Source organism: Calidris pugnax, unplaced genomic scaffold (assembly GCF_001431845.1).
Source record: "Calidris pugnax isolate Ruff unplaced genomic scaffold, ASM143184v1 scaffold880, whole genome shotgun sequence".
NCBI lineage: Eukaryota > Metazoa > Chordata > Aves > Charadriiformes > Scolopacidae > Calidris > Calidris pugnax.
In genome coordinates this window covers 33,440-33,727 of record NW_015094501.1, presented here as the reverse complement: position 1 = coordinate 33,727, position 288 = coordinate 33,440, and positions in this window count along the sequence as shown.

Below are 288 nucleotides of genomic sequence, written 5' to 3'. Positions count from 1 at the left end.
CGGGTCTCCTCCAGCCTCTCCACCACCCACCACGTCCATCACTTCCACTCGCGCCCCCGCAGCGTCCCCATCGCCATCAACCGCACCCCCTTCCTCTCCCGGGGGGACCACGGTGAGCAGCGACCTTCCTCCCTAACCCTCATCATCCTCTTCCTCCTCTTCTTCCCCTCTTCCTCCCCCTCTTCTTCCTCCTCTTCCTCAGCACCTTCCTCCTCCTCTTCTTTCTCCCCTTCCTCTTCTTCTTCATCTTACTGTCTTCCTCCCACCCCCCTCCTCCTCCCCCTCCTC